This window comes from Dermacentor andersoni, chromosome 11 (assembly GCF_023375885.2).
Source record: "Dermacentor andersoni chromosome 11, qqDerAnde1_hic_scaffold, whole genome shotgun sequence".
Taxonomy (NCBI): domain Eukaryota; kingdom Metazoa; phylum Arthropoda; class Arachnida; order Ixodida; family Ixodidae; genus Dermacentor; species Dermacentor andersoni.
Window position 1 is genome coordinate 95,095,537 of NC_092824.1, and position 27,199 is coordinate 95,122,735.

Here is a 27,199-nt window from a genome sequence, read left to right on the forward strand (position 1 = left end):
ACGTCCGAAAGGAGCCGGGCGCAGCTACTGACTGAGAAGTCGAAGCTTCGCCCATAGGTGCGCGCGACAAAGCTCGAAGAAATCACCCCATCGACTGGCAGCACGGCGACGGGCTGTGCTTTTCACTCTCTCACCTATCGCCTCCCTTTTCCCCTCCCCCAGTGCAGGGTAGCCAACTGGGCACAATCTCTGGTTAACCTCCCTGCTCTTCTTTTGCCTTTCTCTCGATACAGGTCGGCCACACAAGCAACTGCAGCTTACGCAACCGCGACCTTGTTCGGGAAGCGCTTTCGGCGAACGCGATGGGCGAGCTTTCTGGTTCTTCTCTTTTCTTTCCTCCGCACGGCCGGCGACGCCGCTGCCGCGGATGGATAGATGTGCGCTATGAGCAACCGCTTTGGAACGGGGCTGTGGTTGCGCCACCAAGCTCTTGTTACTATCTCACCTAATGTCAACCCTTTCTTACAAAAATAAAAAGAAAAAAGTGCCACGAATTCCCATCACCGAAATTTCCGAACCCCCATTGAGAATGTTGTTTTTGTGCGATTCCTGTATTTGTCTTAAATTGTATCTTCCACGGTGTTTTTCTAACTCGTTTTTTTTTTCTTTGAGCGGTTTGGCTAACGTTAGCTGGGACACACAGCATATTCCGCTTCGTACGAAGCAACCAATGCTGCAAAGGCTATCCATGTAGTGTGGCCATAGAAGTCTTACTCCGTGTGGTTCGCAGTGCCGTTGTTCTTCATCTTCAAATGTTTCTGCGAAATAACTCAGGCTTGTAATACGACAATACGACTACAACTTGTGGAGGAAAGTTTAGATCAAACCACGCATTACGTACGCGTATTTGCATACTCATGGAAGGCTACGTACTACGTTTCGGTCACGAACGCGAATGTCGCGCTGTGGCCATTCGTCGTACAAGCATGTTACTCCGCTCGCACGGTGACAAATATGCTTAGGTAGTCGATGCACTTCGTGTAATAAATGCATCATATTTATGCAATGTAAAGCTACGAGATTTACCTTAACATCGAATTACACGACACGTGCCTCACACGTCTCGTTCATGCGCGACACACTGCATCTTTTTTTCGTCGCGAATGTGCAAAAGTGCGAGAGAAGTCTCCCTAACACTCGTAGCGTTGCCTGCTATGTATGAAACGGAGTACATAGGTGAATGAAGAAACACAGTTGCTGCTTTTGCACGCCCTCTTATGCAACGAACTCCGAAACATACAGGCAAGAGGCGAACTCATGGTCTTCATCCAACTTTGTTTTCCCCTATATGTTGTCTTCGTCTTCGTCTTGCGCTCGTTAACGCTTCCTACGGATACGAACCAACTAGCCTAGCGAGGGGTAATCTGAAGTTATCGGTCAATATGGCTCAAGGGACTTCAAACATCACTTACCGCGCGTGCATAGACAGAGGGACCACAAGAACGACGAAGACAAGCGCTTTTAATGATTCGTTTCTGCTTAAAGGATCGTCGGACATTATAAACAACCTTTCTCTACATTCTGACGTTCAATTTAAGGCTGCGTCCACGGATATAGACAGCGCTTGCCTTCGTCGTTCTTTCGGTCCCTCCGTCGATGTACGCGCTCTGTAAGTGACGTTTGCGATGGAATACCAACTAGTCCGCACCCAAACACTGCTTCAAGATCGAGAGACTTGCCTTCCTCCTGGCTCGGCTGACAGGAGACGTGGGTTCTAGCTGAGGTCGCCGCGACGAAGGTGTACACACCGAAGAAAACGCACATCGCGAGCACAAACAGACGCGTATAGTGTCAACATCCGCGACAACTATAGGTGTCGGGCACGACCATTCGCTCTCTGTAGCCGCGGTGTCCCAAGTGCCTCGATGACGGGAACGATGACGCACTTAGCAGGAGTGTCCAGCTGCGACAAAAGAAGAGCGTACAAGTTCAGGCAAAAGGGGCAAAATGAAAGGGAATAGAGAAAAAGACAACAGTTGTCCTTTTATCCTTTTTTTTTCCTGTTTGATATAATGCATAATGCATTTTGCTTCATTTACAAGCTCAAAATTCAGATTTGAGCACGGGAAGCTTGACGCATAGTCTATAGTATCGTTTCTCATATGGTGGAACGTTTCCACTTGAACATACTTCAGCAAATCAATCACTAGGTAAAAAATTGCTGTACTAATTACATTATAACTCAAATATAATTTAGATTCCTTTTTGTACAAACGTGCTATCTATGGCAGAAATACGAACAATCAAATTGCTCGACGTTTCCTTGACGCGGAACAGTGTAAGGGCATCAGAGTTTTAAAGCGATGCTATAGAGAATAGGTAAGTAATTTGCTATATTACAATGTAAAAATACTACATAGGCTAACTCTTCTGTCAACAGAAACATCCTTAGCCAGAGAAAAAACGCCTAAGAATATAGAAAACGTTTCAACGCCATCTCGATGCTCCCGAACTAACTCCAATCGGCGTCTAACATTTTGACGTTTATTCGGCGCTGGTGACAGTTTGTCAGCAGAGAATGATTACATTGCATGCTAATGTAAGTGAAGAACAACGCCGGAAAGTCCTGGTGTCTTTTTTTCCTTTTTCGTACGAAACAAACATAAAACACGGTACTAACTTGGGATTGCTGACGTCAGACCGACGCAATCGGAACACCTGTTTCGGCGCGATATTTAATGTGCATTTAGGCCTCAAATTTGTCCTTCAATCACACATAGTGTTGCCAACAAAACTTCTTTTGGCTTCAGCGAATGCTCTGCCCGTCTGACTATATTCGGTGTTCCCATCGGACGGAATTTTTCAACCGCCCTAAGACGCAGCTAGATTGTCAGAGGCACCATAGAACTCGTGCTCTCAAGGGGAGCATTAGGTTGCGAGCTTCCAGTGAGCCTCGACAACTACATGACAGGGCAGAGGGGAACAAGATAACGATTATAACAAGATCGACAAGGCATCACTAGTTCTTCAGGTGACCGAGCAGAGGTTCTCGCTCAGCTAGACGAGAAAATAGTGCGGAAAGGTCTCTGTCAGAACAAAATAAAATAACGGGAGGAACACACACACACACACACACACACACACACACACACACACACACACACACACACACACACACACACACACACACACACACACACACACACACACACACACACACACACAGCACGCGCGCGCACGCGCAGGAAGACACACGTGACAGGCAAGTCATAGCGCCCATAGAACCACTGAACTAGGGTAATGCTGCGCAGATACTCAGTTATACGACGCTGCACGAGAGGGAAAAAAGAAAATAGAAAAAAATGAAGGACTGCGCATTTTCTAAACTCACTTATCTGGTCCGGCCAAAAGCCGCTGAAAGGCCTTTCTTTAAGCACCCTCGCCCCCTCCCCCGTTTCCATCCTCGGCCCCGCGCTTCGCCACAGTGCCCGGCGTAATAATTCAATCCCCCGTACTACCGGGAAAACCACCACGAGAAAAGCTCTGCCGGTGCTTCGCCCGCATGGCCCGGAATACGCGCGCCGAAGCCCCACCGCACGCTTAGTTACGCCTCGCTTCGCTCGCCGGCTAGCCAGCTTCCCTGCATAGCGCGTTGCCCCCCCCCCCCCCCGCCCCCGCCAGCCTCCCGCTCCTTCTTGCCCTCTTTTCTGTTAACGTCCTTTGAATCTTTCACATACTTCGCCGCCGCCGCGCCTCTGACGCGCCCATTCGGGCCCGTCGGCGCGTTTAGATTCTTTTCTTTCTTTGCTCCCTTCAGGGTCGTTCTACCTCGGTGGAAGCTCGTTTCCTCCAATCTATATTGCCTCTCCCTCCCAGCGAGCTTCGGTTGCCGCGGATTACAATGTGGCTCCAGGGGTTGCATCAAGTTCCGCGGGATTTAGCCAGTTGCGCTCACGCCTTTATGCTATTCTTCGCATCCTTCTATCGCTGCAGTCCTTCTGTCAGCCTTTATTATTTTTTTTTGTCCTCGACTCTTCGTCTTTTCCTTCTACTGCTTTCACTCATTTCCCTACTCATCTGTTTCCGCCCACCTTCTTTCTCCCTTTCACTTCCTTTAGTTCCTTTTCTTTGTTCGCTGTTTCCTGAATTCCTCTTTAATTATTTCCCGCAACACTATCGCCGCTTCATTATTTCTCCAACTTGATTGTTTTCTTCATTTTTTTGTTGCTTTCCCTCCTAACTTATTTTTGACGCTCTTTCTAGCTTTGTTGCGTTAGTGTGCAGTTTTATGGACATCTGGGCCGCCTTACACTCTTTCTCAGGCAGTTCCTCCTTTTTCGCCTGATTTTATCTTTCTTTCGCGCGCTGTACTACAAGATGAAGTCTAAAGCCCTTCGCATTTGTGAATAAGCAACGACGGCTACGCGAACAAGGATAAAGGAACTTCTCGGATCAGTGGAGAAACAAGCGGTAAGGAGGGGAAGAGGAGGAGGGACGGCGGATAGGGCGGTGCGAAAGGAATTTGAGTGCTGCCGTGAGTCAAAAAAAAATAAAGGAGGAATAGACTGCGCGCGTTAAGTGTAATGAGAAAAAGTAAAAGACAGTGTTCGAAAGCAGGAGAAATAACAAAGAACGATGACGTAGACACAGCAAACATTGAAGAAAGCGTTAGCCGCGGCCATCTCCGAAGAGAATACGGTTAGAATACGGAAGTAGCGGCTAGTGAGAGTCGTCAATTAGGGCAGCAAATCGATCGCGAGTCACCATCAACCGCGTTAACATTCAAGGAAGACGGCCGAAAGAAACAAGAGTGATAGAATAAACGATAAGCAAGCGTGGGTAGTCGCACCACGGCTTGGCCGGACTGCGTCGAAAGTCGCGGATTTCGAAAGTGTAGATTCAGGAAGACGTATGCACTCTCGTCAGTCGGTTGAAAACGAAAGAGGAATGCTCAGCTCCTAAAGGTCGTAATGTTTTCTTTGCCGAGATAGAGAGGTAAGGTATACAATCACCGAAAGAGAGAGAGACAAATTACACTAGAAAGAGAGGGCGATTAGCAGGAAGATATGTTTGTTCTTTGCTACCCTACATTGGCAGAGGGGTAAGGGTAAGGAAGAAAGAATAGCGAAGCAAGAAAGCAAAGACGCGAAAAAGCAGTGGGGGAAGGAGGGCAAAGGCAACGTCCGCAATTATGGGACATTCTTAGGGAAGTTCGCGTACTTTTCATGGGTTATCTATCTATCTATCTATCTATCTATCTATCTATCTATCTATCTATCTATCTATCTATCTATCTATCTATCTATCTATCTATCTATCTATCTATCTATCTATCTATCTATCTATCTATCTATCTATCTATCTATCTATCTATCTATCTATCTATCTATCTATCTATCTATCTATCTATCTATCTATCTATCTATCTATCTATCTATCTATCTATCTATCTATCTATCTATCTATCTATCTATCTATCTATCTATCTATCTATCTATCTATCTATCTATCTATCTATCTATCTATCTATCTATCTATCTATCTATCTATCTATCTATCTATCTATCTATCTATCTATCTATCTATCTATCTATCTATCTATCTATCTATCTATCTATCTATCTATCTATCTATCTATCTATCTATCTATCTATCTATCTATCTATCTATCTATGTTTGTATCTAAGTGGTTTCCTCCGCCTACAAGGGACACTGCGAAGCCAGTAGTGGAATGGGTGGCGCAACAACCTGCTGTGCCGAGGTAAGAGGGCTTGAAACCGACACTTGGAGCAATGTGTAAATATATGTAACACCCTTCGACTAACCACTAACACGCGGACTTGGGTGATTGTAGACGAAAGACTGCGTAGATGTCGCTGTCCGAAGAAACTATGACGCCGACTTGGACTACTGGGCACGTGCCAGCAGAGGTGTGCCGCTCTTGAATGAACGGCTTTTGGAATCAACTTGGGCCACTAGGCACATGCTTCTGAGAATGTCCCACTATACATTGACGAAAAGAAAGATCGATTAGATTCATCCGATGCTGAACGGAACCGAGCCCACATCACAACGCTTCCTCAAAGACCTGGAGCCTTAGCAGGCTGCGCCACAAATGCACTGAGGTTATATTTGCCGCTTTCCAACGGACGCCTTCCAGGGGAACACTTTAGCGAGCCGCGCCACGAATGCGCTAGGCGCGTACCTCTCCAAATAACTATGGGGTTTTAGGTGCCAAAACCACTTTCTGATTATGAGGCACGCCGTAGTGGAGGACTCCGGAAATTTCGACCACCTGGGGTTCTGTAACGTGCACCTAAATCTAAGTACCACGGGTGTGTTCGCATTTCGCCCCCACCGAAATGCGGCCGCCGTGGCCGGGATGCGATCCCGCGACCTCGTGCTCAGCAGCCTAACACCATAGCCACTGAGCAACCACGGCGGGTGAGTACCTCTCTTCGGTAAATCTCTCGCCAACTTGCGTTACCGAGCACGTGCCACTGAGTGCGGCGGCAAGCCAGCGCACAACTCTCAGCGTTCGAACGCACCGGTTCGCCGCACGCCTGTCGTCTCGGGGACCACAACGCGGAGTTCTCGGCGGTGGCACCAGATGGCGCAACGTCCCCAAAAAGAAGCGCGAGAAGAGAGAAGCCCGGTTTGCCGCGCGACGTGTTTCTCAGCCCACGATCGCCACGCACCGGCGCGCCTTGGATTTCGGAGCTCACGCGCAGGCTTCTCGGCAGTGACGCTAGGTGGCGCCGAGTGTTCTTACAGGGAAGCGCGAAAGAGGAGTCCCGCTGCAATAAAAGCCTCACACATAACTCGTTTCGACCGCGACAATACATTGTGTCGTTACATTGATTCAATGCTAACGCATTAATTAGCGTCGAGAGTCACCGAAAGATGAGCACAGCCACCATTTTTTTAAAGTGGTGCCTTGACGCTACTTCTGGCGTTAGAATGTAATAGACCAGCACTCCAGGATTGTTTGCGCCTCCGCGAATGACCGGCGCTTACGCGGTCGCCAGCGACCACCTGGGCCGCGACCGGAGATCTTTGTTCGATACGCGTTCTGTTCAGTTGCTGCAACGTCACAAAGTGGCAGTACGCCAATCGGCAAGCGGTGAACTCCCCGGAAGCTTAGTTCCCTCGTTTGTCGTCTGCTTGCAGACAGTATACTACAAAACGAAATGTTTCTCATCTTCCAAATGAATGAAGTCTTTATCTAAAAAATGTATTTCTTTTTGTAAACCCAAACACGTTTGTTAAATAGTAGTACGTGTGACTACTGCAATTTATAACTATTAGTTTACCTGCGTCATCCCTAGGTGGTGTCACGCACAGCGAGAAGAAAAAAGAAAAAAGGAACGACAGCAACACTGGCGCACTTTTCAAGAGGCAGCAACAACATTCCAGTGGCTCGCTGGTACCGATGATGGGGTCGATTTCGTTGTACAACCAACGCACGGTTTGTTTTCAGAAACGAAAGCGACCCCTTAATTGGCTTTCTGTTATTTTTTCAAACTCGTTTCGCGCCGCCACCCACTCTCCTTCCTCCTCGAGCAACGCCAGCGCAACAACCTAAGTTCCAACGCAAGCGCCATTTGCTCGAATTAAACTATGGATTGGATCCGAACGTGCCATTCCGCAGCCGCCGCCGCCGGTAAGATCTAATCCAATCCACCAGACGCGCCATGCGAAGCCGGTGTCGTAACGAGCGTATCATCGCTCCAAGCTTCCCAACTCCCGTCGGGTTCGGCGCCTAGCAGACGACGTGCTCGGTTGCACGATGATTGACAGGAGCGTTTCGTCATTTTGACGTCGCCAAAAACGTGGCCGCGCCCCACGGCTGGCGACGTCGGCGCGGAGTAGGCTAATTGCGCGCGCCGGTAACCGAATGAACCGATCGCACCTTCCCTTTGGCGAGGACAACGGCAATTACGTGTTTGATAATGTACTCTCATCTATAGCCGTCACAAGCAGCACCGTCATCCATTCCCACGAGTATAGCAAAGGGCTTCGTGAAAGATACGCCAAGCCGCAGTTGAAAACGTGCTGTTGTCTCCGTTCAGACAGGGGGGAGGCTAAGACGGAGAGAAGTCAATGCGATCTGTACGTGTGTGCCGGAAACGTGCATTCCACAAGGACTGTGCGGCATCATTCGCAAGCGCAGAAAGTTTCGCTGCTGCATCTGTGAACAGCCGGATAGGTTTCTACAAGTTCACCTAATGAGCGAATCTGGATGCTTTATCGGTACGCTCGTTGCGCGTTATGTAACAACGGCTTTGCTCGCAAATCAATACGATTCGCTGAACTAGTTAGGTATATTACAGGCAACGTGGAGAAACGATTACCGATGTCGCTCGCAGTACGATGTCAGCAACTGTTGTGAGCATTGCGAAGAACGCTTAGTGACAGGAGTGCTTGTTTATCGAGTTGCCGCGTTTAAGCGTCTAACAAATGTTATCGCCCAGAGCAGGACGCGCCTGCATGTGCCGGAAGTTTTTGGAATGTTATCGACGCTGCCACCCGCTGTCTGTTGTCACCGAACCTTGTGTAATCTGATTGCACGTATGCGCCACGCAGAAACTTTCTGGAAGCCACGCGGGCCCCAGCGATTACACTGGAACGTTCGATGGCTCATGCATAAAAGCCGACGCACTTGACCCGCTGATCAGACTGTGTCCGCCGCTGTCGCTGTACTTTGAGTGCAGCCTGTTTTTGGGGGCACAGGTTCGCCCAATAAAACCCTAGTTTCGCCATTCACTTTTGCTGCTTCCTTTACCGTCACTACCACGTGACAATGGTGCAGAGTCTCACAAGTCTAACTTAGTAATAATGCGCACCATCATTATCAACCCATTCGATAAGGCAATTATCGCTGGATATTACGGCTGAACAGGGCAATGATCACCCGATTTTCTCAACGTTAATGCAGCAATGTTTGAGTGAAAGTTGAATGAACTCTAGCTAAACATTTACTCGATAAAGTATGCATACGTGTCTTCATTATTTGTGCGTGTGTGGAAGAGTTTGCCACCATGCGCGATGCCGGCTACTCATTTCTGGCTTAGTGGAAAAGTATTTAGTCGAGCCGCCTTAAACAAACAATAAAAAAGAAAATTTAAAGAAAATTCATGCAGCGCTCACACACTCTTAAAAATATTCTAAGCACACATCATGTCGCAACAAACACTTAGTGCACCGCAAGTAATCAATGTTTGCAATATCAGCTGTGAAAGAAAAATAGTTGACGCTTATTAAAACACCTCAATGTTTTCCAACAAAAATGTCTTGGTCTTGCATCGCATTTACAGGACTCACTGACCAGTTTACACTCGATAAAGCAGCTCCGAGTATTTGCGACTGCCGATATTTCCATACGGATGGATGATGCGGTGGTAATAGAAAGGAAGAAGAAGAAGTAGTTTAATGATTGGAAAATACAGAGAGGTCGGCCGGAAAATGGAGCATCTGGCCTGCTACTCTACGTAAGGGAAGGGGAAGAGGGGAAGAAAATGGGTCACAATGGGGGATGATGATAGGAGGAACGACGTGAAGGACACATTGCATAAATGTTATCACAACCGTGAGTCCAGGCCCGCGTCGCCTAAAGTGCGTGAATAAATTCAGCGAGGTTTCTGCTTAATGCCTAATGTATACAGTGTTCACGCAGTTCGTTCATGGCAGCAGTGTTTGGACTTGGGGCAGCAATAAATGTTAAAATACGACTCTATAGGGGAACAATGTCGTCGGTGCAGTATTCAATGTCTTTCTCTCTCTCTCTCTCTCTCTCTCACACACACACACACACACACACACACACACACACACACACAAAGAAAAAAAAAGCTTTCAGAGGAAGAATCGAGCAAAGGAGGCGCACCTCAAGAATGGCCACTTATGTGACAGCTTTCGCTGCGTCAATAGCAGTTAAGCCTAATGGGAAATCATAACGAAGAACACGCCTCCGAGTGAAAGATGTCAACAACGCACGAGAATAGCGCAAGAAAAAGGAAGACGGTGTCAAATTTTAAAAAAGGGGCATTGCATAAAGCGGCGGCCGGCTTGCAAACAAGCGCAGTTAATTCCGTAGTTTCTCGTACGTGTTTCGGAACATACTATACATTAAGGAGATTGAGAGCTACGAACGGTGCAATTGACGAAAACTAAACATGCAGCAGAGGAAAATAAAGAGTTCACTCGGAGCAGACGACACATTAAAGAGATGTAGACCTATCCCAGATGCTGCACACGAAAAAAAAAGCAAAAGGCAGGTACGCACTTGAGAACCTTTGCAGACGAACGATATTGGCCTTTTATATTTGCAGCGAAACAAAAGGAGAAATGCCTGTTCGGGTAGTGACGCGACTTCTTTACCGTAACAACCGTATTCATGTCTCTCGTCCGGCCATTTTTTCCAAGGTCCTCTCGGCGAGCAGCCATGTCATTTTGCTAGCTCCATCGACAGACAAGCGGGCAATCTAGGCGCAGCAGCTTATATTCTGTCGTCTGCGCCTAGAATGCAGCGAGTGCTTACGCCAGCAGCAGCTCAGCTCGGGTCGAGGGCGGGCTCTTTGATTTGCAAATGCGATTCATCGCGACGGGGCCATGCAAATAAGAACCCCATTATCTGCAGATTTGTTTCGGTAGTACGTTGCTATTTATTTGATTGTTTCTCTTCTTGTTTTCCATGGCTAGAATATTAAGTCAGCCCACCCTTTCAGTGGCCTAACATCCCATGTTTGGCAGCTAATAAGTAAGAAAGAAGAGCACACCCTGCTTCATCATTTCCCTAGGTAAAAGCTGGCCCGTGTTCGGCAGACAAAGAGTAAAACTAGGACAGCTGGAAATCATTTAGTTAGTAAGCCTTTCTCTGTGCTACTTCTCTTTCAAGCTCATGTCGTTATCGACCGTGCCCATATCCATAGAGCAAACATACATGCTCAATCTCCAACATTGACTTGCAATAATTAATTAGAATGTATGGTTTACAAAAATGCAGCATATGGGGGCTACTGGAGGTCTTTGATGTTCTATTTGCCATTGCATCCTCAGATACGCAATTATGACAGCGCGGAGTCATTAAGGAATGCGACGTAGTCTGTGAAATCCAGCTGATATATGGAAAGTCATACGTAGGATTAGGTCAAGCAGAACCCCTATCACGTAAGGATTCTTTTCCCCCGATTCTGTTGTTTCCTTCTCACCAATCACAAAGAGAGGCCGATACAGAAGATGATAACTCAGGCACAAGATCCCACGAGTTAAACCAAATCCTGGGGTTTTACGTGCCAAAACTGATTATGAAGCACGGTGGAGTGGGGAACTGCGTATTAAGCTTGACCACCTCGGTTTCTTTACCGTGCACCCACTGAGCGGTACACGGGCGTTTTCGCATTTCACCCCCATGGAAATGCGGCCGCCGCAGCCTGGATTCCACCCTGCGTCCCCGGACTTATCACAGCACCGCCAAAGCCGCCAACGCCATCACGTCCGGTAGCGTGAAGTCCTGCCAGCCAATGATGGAGGTTGGAAAAGCAAGAAAAAGACAAAAGAAGATTGCCTTATCCGGTCCTTTTTTAGTTACCTGGAGCAGAAGTACCATTTACCCCTTAAAAATAAATATAATGGAAGATCTCAGTTTCCACTTAAACTCGACACACGCTGTGTCGAAATCGCGATATCGAATATCACGATATTGTTAGGAGCAAAGATATGATAGCACGCGTAGTGTCTTGAACGTATACCACAAGAGAAGGATGTTCTGCTTTTGTATTAGTGGAACGTCCGCTTACTGGCCGCGCAACGCTGAAATAACCGACGTGGTTTCGATAAGACAATGTATGTTTGATGGTCGCATGCCTGTTCCACCCATAGATTTTCTTTGTTCTCCGAAATGAACTAATCGTCAATGCAGCCAACGTTCTCTTCTCCGCCACTTCCACTAGGTCTACCAAGTGTCCAACATAACGTTGGCCAAGCTGTTGAACGAAAAAAATAAATAAAATAAACACGGTGACAGATACGATCATAAGTCCTACGGCGCACGGTTTTTTAGAGGTTGGAAGACCGAACACCGTATATTTTAAAATCGTATCTTGCACCACGTTTTTTAGATAATTTATTTCTTGTTTGAACCGCTTGGCCAACGTTAGCTGGGACAGCCTATATGTGTGTAGTACACGTACATAAACATCCAAGAAGGTAGCCTGGAGAACAATCGCCGCGGAAGCTTAAAGTGACACTAAAGCACAAAAATTCAAGGCATTTCCACCCTGCGAAGGTAGATGACCGGCGGAGCTGTAAACATCGTGGTGAGAAAACTTGTGGTAAAGACTTTATTGGCATCACTCATTGTCGCTTAGTAACTAAGCTCACAATGGCTTTGTAGTCGATATAGTCGATATACACTGACCGGCATGCTCGCAGCTGCAGACACATTCTTTGATAATGTCAAATCGATGCACGTACGCCGCTGCGTGGCCGGTTGCGCTGGATCGGTGTGGCATCGTAAGCGACATGTCTGCCACACGAAACGCGTAAACCACTCCCTTTTCGGTCCCGAGGTATCCACATTGAAATCACCGACAGCGACCACAGGGTTAGTGTCATCGTAACTAACCCACGCAAAGTGAGTAGCCAGGAATCTTACGGGGCTATGAGCCACTGCACTTTTTTGCTTGCTTACGGGGGTATGAGACATTGCTTACGTGGGTGTGAACCATTGATGACGACAACTTTCGACATGCTATTCTGTATGTTGTATGCGTGATTGCAATGAATGTAAGCACTACTCGCTTCGCATTGGTGAGTGCTTCAAGGCTCTGCCTTTCGAGGCTATGGGTCATTGCATTTTTGCTGGCTTACGGGCGTGTGAGTGCTTACGGGGGTATGAGCAAGTGATGATGGTAGTTACTGTGCGCGGGCCATGAAAAATTCGATGCTACCTTAGCCACGGACAGCTCCTCTGTATACAGTTAGTAAATTACCTTCTACAATATCAAGCCACTCTTAGCGTGGGGAGAGGGCTTTGTAAACCAGAGGAGGCGAAACAACAAGACACCGGTAGTGATTTTTTTTTTATTGCGATAAAGACTTGATGCCCCCTTGAAAGGTCCCGCACCGGCTTGTGCTGACGTCATAGATTTCAACGGCATGTGCTAGGACCTAGTTAAATTTTTATCGGTAAAGATGAATTGAATTATGTTCTACAGGAGCCAGATACTGAACTTCGCAAGTTTCAAGAACGTTTACTGGTTGCCGCCGGTTCACATACGCGAAAAAAAAAGAAGAAAAGCTTCGAAATCCGTGACGTCGCCCTGACGTGCGGGCGCTGGGATTTCGGAGCGAAATTCTAAACAAGTCAAACCTTAACCTACGTTAACTCCCCTGATAATCGACCTCCTACCTTGAAATTGGCAAATATATAGTTTTGAATTAATGCTTTATGTGATTATTTTGATTATTTCCTTCTCTTTAGTGCGGCTTCATTTGGTGATTAGCGCTGCAAGCTTAATGCGGAAAGTGCGGACTCGGATCCGATCTGCCGCAAGGTGTCTTTTCATCTACTGCCATTTCTATTTCCCGTGGGTATTCTTCATTTTCATTAACCGTTCACAGTTGTTGTCCCCTATGGTTTCCTTGCCTTCATTCTCTGTAGGCTTCATACGGTTGTAACAAAAAGAAACGAAGACCTTCTGTTGCCGTGTTGTCCTGTTCCAGCTATGTCTTTCCTGAACTGTGATCCTACTTCATTCTCGAGCAACTTCCTGTGGTAACGAAAAGAAATCCACGCGAGAGGAGAACAAGATAGTGATAGAGGGAGAGAGAGAGAGAGAGAGAGAGAGAGAGAGAGAGAGAGAGAGAGGAAGGGCACGGAGGTTCAGAAGACGCATGTCTGGTTTGCCAATCTGAACTGGAGGAAAGGGTATAGACATGTAGACACAGTTTCGCGCACATATTGAGGTTGGCACCGAGTATACACACGGTCGACTAGACCTGTCGACTTGGGGTACTGCAATAAGGCTCTCGTGGTTTTCTGTGCCATCGACGCATCTGCACGCGCGTTAATGCGCCAAGTAGTTCGGCAGTGCGTGACAGCGCGTCTAATTTTAAAGCGAATAGCTTTCTTTAGTTCTTCCGGAACTTTTCGGGGTTGGTCGGTGGTCCGGGATCGGGCTCGGCAAGGAAAATTCTCGCTTTTCGTTCGTTCGTTCGTTCGTTATTTCGTTTACATTCACAATGATCGCCGATGCTTTCTGCAGAATTTTATTGCCAGATATATTGCGTCATTGTAGCTTCCGCGAGCGACAGTTTCGCATTTTCGCAAAGGCGATGAGAGGTGTATGTTGTCTTGCGGCTGCTGTAAATCAGACGTTTATGCTTTCTCTTAGTGAGCTTCGAAAAACGCGAACAAGAATGTGGAACTATCTTCAGCGGTGCTGGCGTTCGCGTGCGATTTGCCTCCGTGGCTTTTCCTCCAGTATCACAGAAAGTTGTCCGCCGAGTACTTCCCGACTACAACTAACAGTTCCAAATCTCTGAAACAAAAGGCGAAATCGAAACAATTTGGCGAGGTTGGGAGAATATGTTTACCTTCATCGCGATGACGAAGCGCGATCTATAGACGCAAAGCCTTGATTTGAGCTGTGTTTGCAGAATGAGGATGGCATTGCTGTCTTGTAGTCCTTGTTCCAATTTAGGAGAAAAAAAAAAAAAACTGCCATCAAGAGACGAGACCGGAGCGCACCATCGTAACCATTTGAAAAGCTTCGCGACAGGGCCCTCTGGAGCCGGTTAAGCTTTTCTTTTCTTCTGCATTTCTCGTTAAAGTACCAGATATGAGGCTCGCTCTTAACTACAAACGCTTATGAAACGCCGATAAGTTTTCAAGTATAGGCGCTTCGGATATGGAAATGAAACAATCTACGTAGGCGAAATTTTTTTTTTTTTTTTTTGTTAAAGTCTTGCCCTAGTCAAACAACGTCCCGCGGCGCTATATCGTCGCTTCGTTTGTAATCGAAGTCGACGTTCGTTAAGGTCAGCGGTGACTTGTGCAAGAAGCACGAGGACAGAGATTTCGGAACGGCGCGAAATACAAACCCCAGATTGCGCATAACGCGATATCTTGGCTACACAGCTTTTTTCCCGCCGAATCTATTAGACACAGTTTACACGGCGTCTAAATAACGCCGAAGGGAACCGATATAGCGCAAAATACTCGGCGGGGCCACGTTTAATTTTACGCGTACACCACGCTACCGAACTACGAGGAACAGATGAATCTTCACACATTTCGTTATGTCAGAAGCGAAGACGCTTTAAGATCGAATTTCGCATGGACGTCACGCTTAGCAAAACAAGGTTATTTTTCTCTGGTACCTGGCCTCGCGATGGCGTTTTTCCCTTCAAGTCGGAATTAGATTGTCCTTTGTATGCGGCTCTTCGCCCACGCGAAAAAAAAAATATGAATATTACGCGGCCTCTGCTCCGTTCCCAATTTCGAAGGAAACTGAGGCAATAGCATGCAACGCACGAGGGAAGCGCTAAACACAAGATGTGTCGGCGTCATTTCTCTCCCTACCAGAGTCACGGAAATCCGAACGATTATGTTACGTAAGAAAAGAAGGGCTCCACACGTGTCCAGCCAGCCGCCACGATGTTTGCATGAGTGTAGTGTTGTGGTGTGTGGAATTCGGGCCTGTGGCAGATACCACAATTCTAGTATAGTGACCTAAATTACGCTATCAGGCGGCCATTAGTTCTACGAGAAATAAAAAAAAATAGTTAAATAAATAACTCACCTAATCACGGTAACGAACCTTTTAATTATTAATATTGAGGCCGCTATTTCAATCTACCAGTTATCGCCGCCAAGTTCGCAAGGCGTATTCACTTGAAAATAATTCTCAGGACTGCGCCAGTTTCGAGATATGAATTTTCAAGGTGTCTGACGAAATGTACTGGCGTTCCAGTTACTCTCTTTTTTTAAAGAAACCGCTCTTTCATTCATTGAAGCACAAAAGTAGCTCTGGAACACCAACGCATTTCGTCGGACACGTTGAAAACGAATATCTCGAAACTGGCGCAGACCTGAGAATTAGTTCCAAGTGAACACGCCTTGCGAACTCACCGGCGATAACTTGTAGATTGAAATAGCGGCCGTAATATTAATAATTGAAAAGTTCATTACCTGAATTAGGCTAATTATATAACTGATTTTTTTTATTTCTCGTAGAACTAATGGCCGCCTGATAGCGTAATTTAGATTACGGATTAGAATTGTAATATCTGCCACAGGCAATTCTTAAAAATTTGGTGCAGCTAGACAAAAATAAAGAGCCCTGCATAATGTTTCTCTTACAACGCCAAACTTATATGCTTCTACGTGGATCCCCCATGATTTTAAACTTATTTTTCGAAGTTGGCAGAGTGCTTCAAGCCTGCTTATTTCACCTCCGCCGCGGGCTGGCCCGGCATTTCACTATCTACGGGAACGGCCCACGCATTCCTATCCAAGCGCCATGATACGGATGTTAGCCGGCCAGTGTACCCGGCCTCGAAACGCATTCGGCGGATGCATACGGAGGCTAGAGCAAAGAGTGACGTTCTAAAACTTTCAGTCAGCTTTTGAAAACTTGTTTGTGGTCATTTTGAATAAGCTCAATTTCCGTTCGGCGTCAAGTCATATGTGCCACAGAAACAGACAAAGAGCTGCATAAAGGGCGTGTTGACGGTGACCTGTGCTCCCTGCATAAAATGGCGCCAACAGCGACCGAGCGAACGAGCACAGCGACGGATGAAAGACCGAACGCCGAGCGCAGCGGAGGGATGAAAGACGGCGACAGCGATGAGAGCGCGAGGAGGAAAGCCGAGGAGGAGGGTGTGGCGAAAACGTGCGAAGAACAGCGTAGTGGCCGCCCAGGACTGCGGCGACGACGGCTACGAGATGGCGCCAAAGTAGCACGTGTCGTCTGTCCACCGATGACGCCTCCGTTACCATTTACGGAAACAAAGCGCTGCATGAGCGGAAGTCTGTCCGCGGCGGCGGCTGCTGCTGTGAATCGCGCCCACGCGTCACTCACGCGCTGCCACCCGCGATCTCCCGATCAGCGAGGCAGTAGCGCCACAATTCACTCCGTTTGCAGCATGCCGCACGAGACTGACTGTCCGCGAAAACCAATATGTCGCGAAATCAGAACGCATACAGCTGCGCTCAAACTTCGCATTAGGAACTATCGTAATCACCGGTGAATTTTGAAAAACTGAAATTGCTGAAGATAGCACATTTTCAGAAAATGGCGCTATCAAGTTTATAGCTCTCACTCAGCAACCGAAAATGACATCACAATTCAGTAACTTGAATCTATGAGTGTCCCCGAAAAGGAACAAAATTGATGCAAGAAGTTCGATAGCACGTTACCTACCCCTGCAACACGTGAAGGCGAAAGACTGCAGCACACTTGGTAATGCATTGGGTTATACATGCGATCGGAGGGGTCAGACATATTGCAAGACACAATGAACCGCAGTGTGAAGTGAGCATGCGTTAAGCTGTTGTCTGCGAGCTTAGGCCTCCACTCTAGGTAGCCCGTCTAGCATCGTCGCGTTGCTGCTGCTTTCGCAGTTCGGCTTCGTTTTCGACGCTTAGCTGCGACTTCTCGCGCTCGTATTGCGGGGTAAGACTCGCGCCAACGACGTTTCTCTTCGACTTCACGCTGCATGCTCTCAAGAGGGGACAGCAGCACTCGCGGTCGAACACCTTGCTCCTGCCGCTTCGCACGTCGCACCTCGTGTCTCGTTTGGCGAGCGTCCTCGGCCGTAGCGTGCTTCCGAGGGCGGTGTGCGATGCTTTGTTGATGGTTCGTAGCCTTGTTTTAAGCTTGTTCTTTATTGAAACGTAGGCGGTGCTCTGTGTGTCGTGGGTGTTTTCAGTGAATGTACGCACTGAGTGTTGTTGAGTCGAGTTGTTGTAGGCTATTGGTGGGATTAGCCTTGCAGTTGCTGCCGGCAATTGCTTGCTTCACTTTTCTGAGCGCTTGTAACCTCTGCCTTAAGGGGGTATGAGCCATTGCATCTTTGCTTGCTTACGGGGGTATGAGCCGTCGCGGATGATATTTATTGCGCCACTCGACTAGACGAGGCGTGCTTTTTGAGGTATGAGCCATTGCGACGAGCCACTAGGGGCTTTCGCCTTAATATACATTGTTTCTAAGTACACCACTAATTTGCGAGTAGAAATTTTGCAAAACTCTTGTAAACATTGTAACGAACTCACGTAAGATATAAATTATTATATATCAAATTAGTCTGCTTTGGATGCTATAATTGGTTTAGTTGACCGAACTGCGATATGTTTTTAGGGTAGAGTTATGAATTCGTAAACTTCTTGCCGCTGCCTCTCTCTCTTTTTTTTTTTTCGGCTATACCAATTTTGGCAATATTTGTAAGGAGAACGCAAGCCCTAAATCAATATTTTCTTTCAACAGTCACTAGAATTTGACTTTCTTTATCAAATGTAGCAAATTTCATTGAAACCGGCCCAGGGGTTATCTCAGAAAAGCATTTCTGCGTTTTACATCTATTTGAATAGGCGGCGTACATCGCAATTTCACCCAAGCTAAAGCTTCCTCTTAAAGCGGCGTCGCCAGAGATATTGCGCCTTATCGCTTTTTTTTTTTTTTTTTTCGAGCTTTGAAATTGAGGATCTTCTCACGGTAAGAGTTGCTTTGTTGGTGGAATTGTAAATAAAGGTACTTCACTGATATAACTCAAATATTTTTTGTTTCAGTGTCCTATTAGACCTAGTGGTAGTGATTGTGGGCAAAGCTTGTTTCCTTGTGACATATATTTACGACGAGAATGAAGCACACGTTGGATGAGCTGATGGACTGACGACGACGACACAATAAGTAAACAAAAATATACTTTGGAAATTAACGCGATGTAGTGACGCAACAGCTGGTTACATACAGCGCGCCGTAAGCCTTTGACAGTTTTGTGGGGCGTTTGTTGGAGTGAACATTTGCAGAGCTCAGAGAGCGAGCGATCTCCATTCGACAAGTAAAAGTGTGAATCGTCGTGTTTCTTTGTGGAAGTTAATTAAATTATGGGGTTTTACGCACCAAAACCACTTTCTGATTATGAGGCACGCCGTAGTGGAGGACTCCGGAAATTTCGACCACCTGGGGTTCTTTAACGTGCACCTAAATCTAAGCACACGGGTATTTTCGCATTTCGCCCCATTGAAATGCGGCCGCCGTGGCCGGGATTCGATCCCGCGACCTCGTGCTCAGCAGCCTTTGTGGAAGTTGCGTCCCTCGGTGGTAAAGTGGAAATACTCGGTTTTGCTTCCTGCTTATCTATCCGGACTTGGCCGCTGTTCTATACTAAAACAATCCTTTCACTTCTTATTGCTGGATTCGTTCTGTGATTCCTCCTTTCTTCTCTTTCAAGTTTGCATTTGGACTAGCAAATTATATGCCTGACGCTATCCTTGAAGAAAACAAGACGACGTCGGCGCCGTGCAGTAAACACGAGAAGCCGAGCACGGGAAGAAGGCTGACGAAGACGATGAAGTCGCGCTCACTCACTTTATTTCCACGCAGACCAAAACAATAATTAAGCACCTCCTCCCCAACTGGGACGGCGACCTGCTAGAGCACCAAGAAGGCGCACACGCCAGCTGTGTCCAGTATAAACACGAATGTTGAGCGGGCGTTGGTCAACACCAGCCACTGCTGGCGCGAAAGCCCTGTTCAGGAGCAGCATTCTCCACTGCGGTAGCATCGGCTGTTGTGGCTTAGTGGAGAAACAATGGGCTGAAGTAAATCTTCAGTTTGCTCAAATGATTGGTCGCTTGAGGGACATTCACAGCCCAACGGAATTTTAACAAGACAGGTATCACATCTTGATCAGTCGTCTGTCGTTGCCACTCTTGGTTGCCAAAAATGCTTGCAGTTTTTGATTGTTGTAAAACGCACACATTGTGCTTCATAGGTCCCTTTTTCAGGCCTACGATGTGTGACGTGTCGGCTAGATGTTGTATAGTCCTCCCATACAGCTTTACACCTGATATATTATATACAACAAAAAAAAAGAGGAAAGAGGAGGCAGGTGGGGCTGAAAGCTAGAAGTTTAGTGTGGATGTGATGGACGTAAGCTCGAATCGTCGCGGCAGAATAAAAAAGGCATTTCTTTGCGATTGTATCGCGAATAATTTTGAGATTACAGCGACAACACCAGCGGGTGTGAGGCCACAACAGCTATCGCGGTAAAGAAAGCACGCTACGCACGCGTTCTCGCACAGCCATAGCCTCGTTATATATATATTTTTTCGCTCCATAATACCGATAACACCAAATTCCGAGTTATAGCACGTGACTGCACAAGGGTCCGCACAAAAAAATTAGAACGCAACAAAAAAAGCGTCCTCCACAGTTTTAGACCAATGCCTGTGCTCGTGTCGAAGCTATTTTCCAGTCGCTTCGAGTCAGTCAGGGTGGAAGCCGGATCGATTTGCCGGTGACCCCCGCTCCAGCCTCGCCCATTGCGGCTGGAGCGAGTTGGCATTTGAGAAAGTGGAGGACGCCCAAGGAAATCACACGTTGCAGAGTCGGGTATACGTACAAATAGCCGGAATGAATGAGACACCGCTCCCCTGGCCCCATCGAAGAAAAGGCGACGTGGTTTCCATAGCAAGCGAACTTCTGCGGCGTGCAAATACACGCCGAGAGTTGTGTAGAGGGGAAAAAAGTAAACACGAGAAACCTTCGTCGATTTCCATGCGCTGGCTCTCGGCAATCGCTTCGACATCCAAACGCCCAACCTGTGCTTAGGGCGCTAACCGGGGTTAGCAGGCACGCATGGAAGACCAAAACAGCGTGAAACAAGTAAGAATCCAAAATGACGAAAAGCTTCGCCGATCGTGTTCTTACTAGTCCCGTCTTCCGCCTTGTTTAAACTTCGATGTGGTTAGGTGTGATCGGGAAATCGTGAGAACGGGACAAGCCCCCCCCCCCCCCCCCCCCCCTCTTCCGGTCGTGAAAACGTACTGCGAGTTTCATGCGTTCAAACAACATTTTAAAGAAAAACATTGAAGAGATAGCTGGCCACATAAACATTAAGATATTGTTCCTGTACGGAACGCACGCGGCTTCATTACGCTAGAAACGTCACTTTGTACATCATCAACGTATTTCAGACAGGCGTGACGGAAAATCTGAGATACATCGTCTTAAAGTGCTTATGAATTTCTGATTTCTGTCCATCTATTAATAAGTCCGTCAATCTATATATCTATCTAGATGGATAGACAGGCGCCATTAGAAACTATATACGAATGATAAACATATTGTACAGGCGGCCACAATTACATACAGGGGTAGACTTAAACTAGCATTTATGACGACATCGATGACAGAATTCGAACTGCTACTTTTTTTTTTTTTTGCAATACCGCTTGACAGGACACGTAACTGTTCATCAACCTAGCGCATGTATCAACGTCACAGGTGAGACGACTATTATTTGCCGTTAGTTAAGGGGATGTTGCGGAACGGATTTATGAAAGTTCTGGTTCGGGTGGCATTTGACTGGTCACCGACTGAAGTCATAACTTGGGATCAACGATAGCGAGAGAGGTCTCTTCAGCCGAAGCGAAGAAGAAAACGTCATTAATATCTACCGACGTCTACGTCCACTCCACACTAAAATCAATCAGGTTCGTCAGTTGGGCCCACCTGAAACATTCCTGCCACGTCTCGCGAATCAAACGAAAGGATAAAATATAAAGGACTTGTGACATTAAACGAAAAAAAAATAGCAGGACATAGAGCGACCTTTCAGGAGACGGCCACCAAAGCAGGGTGTAGAAAATAGGTAGGCGTGTGCAAAATGTTTCCATTAGAGCACAGCTCATTCCAGAAATGACCCATTAGGTGGTTTTCCGAAATCGCATTTCTTTCTGAGCTTTTTTCACCGCTTTAACAGCGAAAGAAAGAAAGAAAGTAAGAAAGAAGAAAAGAAAGAAAGAAAGAAAGGAAGAAAGAAAGAAAGAAAGAAAGAAAGAAAGAAAGAAAGAAAGAAAGAAAGAAAGGAAATGCTGCGCTCCGCATTTCTCCAAGGGCGATCAAACGGATGGTTGAAAGTGTCATGGAGGTTCCGGAGTTCTACGAAGCGCCGGCGACGCTCTACTTTTCAGCTATAAAATGAACTGGCGTAAAATTCATAAAATCGAAGTAAGACATCTTTCTATTTCCCGTATATGGGCTACGATACACTGGCCAACTGAGACAGGAAAAAAAAGAAAGAATATCAATAACCTAAGATATATGGAAAGCAACAACGAATGGTTGGATTACGGTTAGGGGAGTGGCGAGCAGGCGTAAGGCACGAGAGAACCAGTGATCAGGAATTTGTTTCCTAGCTTTGTCTTTTTTTTTTTTTTCGGTTCACTTTCGCGGGAGCAGTCATTTCCCGATATGCAAGGGGGGAAAGCGATTTCGAAACCACTCCTGCGCGCCGGCTGCAAATGGAACCGCGTCCTGCGCCGAAAGCCGGCCCGCTGGAGTTCGCGGTTTTCCGCATACGCCCAGCTAAATCGACTGTTTCACATTTTTCTCTCCGCTATTTTTTTTTAATTTTTTTTACGACACAGAACGAGAATCAAAGCTGCCGTCGAGGGAGGTCTTGGTATGAACCAGGATCCATAGAGAGAGAGAGAGATAGAGAGAGAAAGAGAGACATTTGATCATGCTACTCAACGCTGACGAAAACGTTTGGAAGAGTGGCAGAGAAAGAGGAGGATGGGAGACGACGTTATGTCAAATATCAAAACTACAGGCTCGTTTCCTTTTTCTTATTCTTTTTTTGAAAGTTCCCCGATTGTAGCGATAGGGTAAGGACACGCGAACAGGATCCCGAACAGGATCCCGAACAGGATGAAGCAGGACTCAACTACTAAATCGCAAGCTTGCTTCGCTCGCAAAGGAAGGCAAACATACGGCACGTTCGACTCGTCGTTTGGTAGCAGCCCCGCGAAGCTTTAGATTTCGTTTAACGATGACACTAAGCTTCGTGGTGAGAATAATCAAGGTCGTTTAGCGTTAACAAAGCCGGGCAAATCGCTACTAAAGTCAGTTAGTCAGTCCAGTACAGCTTTGTTGCCGTATTACGTGGCAATCAAAGCGCTCTGACAACGCCCTCAAATCGATCAGTTGAACGCGACAATGGACTCCGCCATAGTCGCCGACAAGCATCAGTGCCTCTGACGAGTGTCTTTCATCGCGGCGGCGCAGCTCCACCGCTTTATACCCTTAAGGAATGCACCAGTTACACACTATTTCACAATTACCCTGCAGCACTGCCGAAGGTACGAGGAGCACCCAGGCAATATCCTTGCGCGGCCGCACATAGTTCCGGGCGTAACTTGCTGAATATTGGTTCCACTGGAGAGTTTTATTTTGCTCATTACATCATACGGCACAGCGACACGTGACATGATATGACATTTGCGCATGGACTTCGTACACGAGGAATTACTGTGGCAGTTACCGCCAGTAACCGTAATAGCCAGCCTAGCCTTGATCACCTATATATAGCAACATGGCAGCGCACATACAGCGCTGACCACCCGCTTCAAAGCGAATCCGAACTTGTTGCTGGCACTCCGCCCTGTCAGTGAGCAACAAGTGGCAATATCCGCAATCGCTAATTCTCATCTCAAGCTGACGTCAAAGAATTAGGTACGTTTTGTGGTAACGATTGACATCAGCTGTTTGTTTTCACGCTCCGAGGACTACCGAGAGGGCACCGAGCCGTAATATTGGTTTGATTTCTAGTTAGCAGATGGCACCACATAGTCAGCAATGCTGATGCTTTGACGATGCGGAACGCTATAACCTGCCCGATTGTTCACTGCATCATTAATTTACAACCACGCTCTAGCATGCTACGTGATGACGGTGGCGAGTAAACGCCGAGTAGACTCCGAGCAGACTCCGTTGCCGCAGGTGAACATTTATGAGGGCGTTAGCCGTCGCTATTTGCTAAGAAGGCTGCAAGGCACCGGTATGGAAAGCGAACAGGAGAAGCGAGCACCGTTGTCGTATGCATGTAAACGAACGTTACGGTTAGGTTAAGTTATTCTGGGTAACCTCCTTGCCTTCTACTTTTCTCTTTCCTCCTCCCCCCCTACGGTTAGGGCGTCAAAACATTCTTCGCGTATATCCACCAACGACGGAGCTTGTATACCGATGTCATGGCAAGCAGACGCTATGCAGACGACGCGGCGCGGACGAGCACGTCTGCAGGGGCATTCAGCCTTACTAGTGGTTAAGAGGAACCTTTAGCTCGGTTGCTCCAATATAAATACATGTAAAAGAAGAATTCGTTTTTCTCGGCAACCACTGCACTAAATTTGACGAGGTTTGCTGCATCTAAAAGAAAAACTTAAAATTTAGTGTCTGTTTGTTTCGAATTTTTGAGTTGGTTTGTCAATTTCTTATTACAAATTAACAAAAATCAAAACTTTTCAAAAAACGAAACTATAAAGTTTACAACTCGGTCAGTCAACAACAAAAAATGATATTGAAATTCTGTGAATTGCATCTAATAGTACTTCTAAAGCGGACAAAATTAATATGTTATACATGAACATCAAAAAATTTAGTAATTTGGAAATACATTTTTTGCAGAACCTTTGTAACAAACGTAACAAATTCACGTAGGATGTAAAATGACATACCGAATTTGTCCACTTTGAATGATCTAATGGATGCCGTTTACAGAACCGCGATATCTGTTCTTGATGCAGAGCTATGTACTTGTAAACTTCGTGCTTCTATTCTTTGAAACTATCGTATATTTTAAAATCTTTTTAACGAATTTCAGGCCCTAAATCCAAATTCCGCTTCCAACAGTCACTAGAATTTAACTTTATCTCTCAAATGCGACATAATTCATTAAAATCGGTCCAGCGGTTATGTCAGAAAAACGCTTTTGCGTTTTACACGTATTTGAATAGGCCGCGTCGGAGTTGGGTCCGAGCTAAAGCTTCCTCTTAAGAATTCGTGTAGCTTCCACATGCTGCGCCTGGGCTGCGACTGATGCCCCGAGAATGTACTTTGCCGCTGTGGGACTCGAACGTGTTCACCGTGTGTCGTTTGCGTTCGTTGTCTCCGGACATACGGATGCATCTACCGCCTGGGCTGCCACGACGTGAACGGACCGTGCTGCACCGTCTGTGCCTGGTGTTGCATTTACCAACTCTTATTCCTTCCTTATTGGAATGGCCAACAGCCCCACGTGCGACCCATGCAGCAACGATGAGACGTTCGCGCACATTATCTGTCTGCCCGCGCTATATTGCCGAGAGGCAAGTGATCTGCAGAGTGGTGGACCAATCGGACAGTCGACCACCATCAGAACTAAAAGCTCCAGTCTAGCAACAACAACGAGAACCTGTTTCAGAACAATCGTCTTTACGACACAGCGACGGAATGAAATCGATTGTTATGAATCTAACGTCTGACCGTGAGCCCGACAAGTTCGGGCCACGGCAAGGCAGTCTTTGTCGAGTGGGCAATCAAGCGCTCTCGCCAGGTGATCGTGAGCCCACTGGTTATACTCTGGCCCGTGGCGTTTTATTATTGTAATTTTTTTAAATGCGTAAGCATTTCTATGCTTACCCAACGAGAAAACCGTCCGTCCGTCCCTCCGTCCGCCCGTCCGGTAAGACGACCGGTTTCAACATGGCGCCCGTCACAGCGAGCGAATTCATCTTCGTGCTGCCTCCAGCTTCAACGCAAACACAACGCCACGGAAGGTGTCAGCACACGCCGCGGTCGACCACTTTACCAGATCGTTTTCAAGGCACGGGGCCGCGTGTCCATCCTCAACGCTAAGTAACCCGCGAGCACACAGCGCGCGAAGCCATCAACAGTCGGCGCTCTCCGTCGGCATCGCAAATCGCTTTAAAGGCACGGTCAGCGCGGCGGTGTGGCCGGAGGAGTACCTTTGGCAGCGGTTTAAAACGGTTCGCCGCGGGTGGATAAGGCGCTAAGAGAGCGACAACAGCTTGGTAATGATCGGAACGTCACCAGCGTACCTGGCCCCCTACCTGCAGTAATTTGCTTGCGTCATCAATGCTCTTTGCGGTGCCGTCCGCACGAGTTCCTGTCGCCGCAACACTGTCGTTTCCACTCGCCGGACCAAAGTTTCATAATGCCGATTATGACATCGGGCTGTGTGGAGACGAGCAAGTGGCACAATGCTTACGCTACATAGACAACTCCCAAAAGGAGGTCCTGCATTTTTTTCCTTTCCCTTCTTTTTTATTGCCGCTTGGCTCAACTTAGTTCACTTATTGACTGCAGGCAGAGCTCCGCGCGACTGCTTGCCCCGTCGGGGGAATGTTAAGTACACTGGATGACGGCGGGGCTCTGTCCATGTGATCGCACAGCCGAAACGCTAAACTCCAAATGCCCCTTACTACTCAGATATGATCATCATCGTTTCTCGAGTCGCCAATTGACAAGGCAGCCTGAGGAGTTTCTTCCAACATTAAAGATTTTACTCTTTGAATCTTCCAGTTGTAGATAAGAGTCTGGGAGGTAAACTTCCACTCGGTTTTTTTTTTTCCAGACCATAAAATTAACCCGCAAAACCCAACCGTAATGGCGTGATGGCGCGTACGAAATTATCTCTACAGCGGGGTTCTCGCTCTCGCTTAAAAAAAAAAAGAATAGAAAACAAAGAAAAAGAATGCGGTTTCAGCTCTGATTGTGCGCGGCCACTTCGATCCCTTTGACTCAGGGAGCCCTAATATTCGCTGACGCGAATCGAGAAACTAGAAGTGTGCTGCACTCTAATTGGTGTGAAGCACTAACAAGAACGCGTTAAATTAGAGTAACATTACCATAACGGCATTCTGTTAGCTAGACGAGAAAATAATGCGCGAGCTGGCTTACCAAGTATGCGCAGAGCCCTAATAAAGCCTACTTCTCAATACGCGCAACAACTTTAATCCCAACAGCTATGATCGACTTTCTGGTTTCTGTTGTATGGTTTTCTTTTTTGCAGGCTTTTGTCGTAGGTGAACGTGAACTAAATAATTGAGAAGTTGGCCTTGCTGCATGAAAAAAAAAAAATAATCGCCGTCGATAACCAAAGGAACTTTTGAAATCCGGTCGATCAGGGTACTGCCTAACGCATTCGAGTTAGTGGAGCTACGTTCGGCCATCCACGAGCCCAACAT

The 27,199-nt window shown here is 47.0% G+C and overlaps 1 long non-coding RNA gene and 1 pseudogene across 1 annotated transcript in view; one reads left to right on the forward strand and one right to left on the reverse strand.

The window, feature by feature from the left end:
• Positions 1 to 1,685: 1,685 nt before the first annotated feature.
• LOC129386865 (uncharacterized) overlaps positions 1,686 to 27,199 on the reverse strand; it is a 278,595-nt gene continuing 253,081 nt past the window's right edge. The window contains exon 4 of the long non-coding RNA XR_008614152.2: positions 1,686 to 1,903. This is a non-coding gene — a long non-coding RNA (uncharacterized lncRNA). The remainder of the gene's footprint in view (positions 1,904 to 27,199) is intronic.
• On the forward strand, positions 16,335 to 16,452 carry LOC126539278 (U2 spliceosomal RNA; annotated as a pseudogene).